The sequence below is a fragment of the Lolium rigidum genome, chromosome 2 (assembly GCF_022539505.1).
Source record: "Lolium rigidum isolate FL_2022 chromosome 2, APGP_CSIRO_Lrig_0.1, whole genome shotgun sequence".
NCBI classification, from domain to species: Eukaryota; Viridiplantae; Streptophyta; class Magnoliopsida; order Poales; family Poaceae; genus Lolium; species Lolium rigidum.
Window position 1 is genome coordinate 23,906,271 of NC_061509.1, and position 873 is coordinate 23,907,143.

Here is an 873-nt window from a genome sequence, read left to right on the forward strand (position 1 = left end):
TCCTAAGATCTTTGCCCAGGCTTGAGAGCTAATGCTGCTAGATTTTTTCTTGGATGTCTAATGCAGTTCTGGACTTAGATTTTTTTTCTCTTCTTCCACTTGGTTTTATTTAATTTAGTGGATGAATATGCATGCCCATTAATGTTAATATAAGGGCTTGTTTCTGAAAACATTCACAGATGCCTCCTAAAAAGCTTTCACCCATCTATGCATGAGAGCTAATGTCGTTACATTCTTCCTTCGATGTCCGAGGCCATATTAGGGATCATTATATTTTTCACTAGTTTTTTCCTCTACAATTCTTTTTCGCCTTGGCATTTTTTATGTTTGTCATCTATTTATTTTTGATAATAAGTTGGATGGACAATGATGAAAAACGCTAACAAAAGACACCATCTTTCGGGACTGATTGGTGCAGTCAATGTACCATGTTGTCAAATCTGCAATACTGACGTCAAGTTCCATTGATTTTCTCCCAATTTTTTGTTGTTTCTAGGATTCAAATTTAATTTGCAATGTCAAAATTATCTGTTTTGTTATATCTCTATATTTTTTTAGTAGTGCTTCCTTTATCTTTGTTTGGGATCTCTGCTGTTTTATTATTGTCGTAATTGCTCTATCTTGACTTCTGGTGATTTACGAGAAACACGTTGTTGCTCGATAGGTCCATTGCTATTAATTATGCAATTATGTCATCTTTGGCATTAGATTTCAGAAGTAAAATCCTAATGGTTTGATTAGGAAGGTGACATTTTTATTAGTGGTTGCTTATTTTGTCTGATTTTCTTACTTGGTTTAGGCTTAAGATTAAGCTCTTCTTGTGCTATGATTAAAATGATATCTTCATTTAATTTCTGGTTTGTGCATGCTCTA

At 33.6% G+C, this 873-nt stretch overlaps 1 non-coding gene across 1 annotated transcript; it reads left to right on the forward strand.

Annotated features, from left to right (window-relative positions):
- Positions 1 to 361: 361 nt before the first annotated feature.
- On the forward strand, positions 362 to 457 carry LOC124693703. The gene has a single exon (XR_007000165.1). It is a non-coding gene; the product is annotated as a small nucleolar RNA SNORD96 family (small nucleolar RNA).
- Positions 458 to 873: the final 416 nt, after the last annotated feature.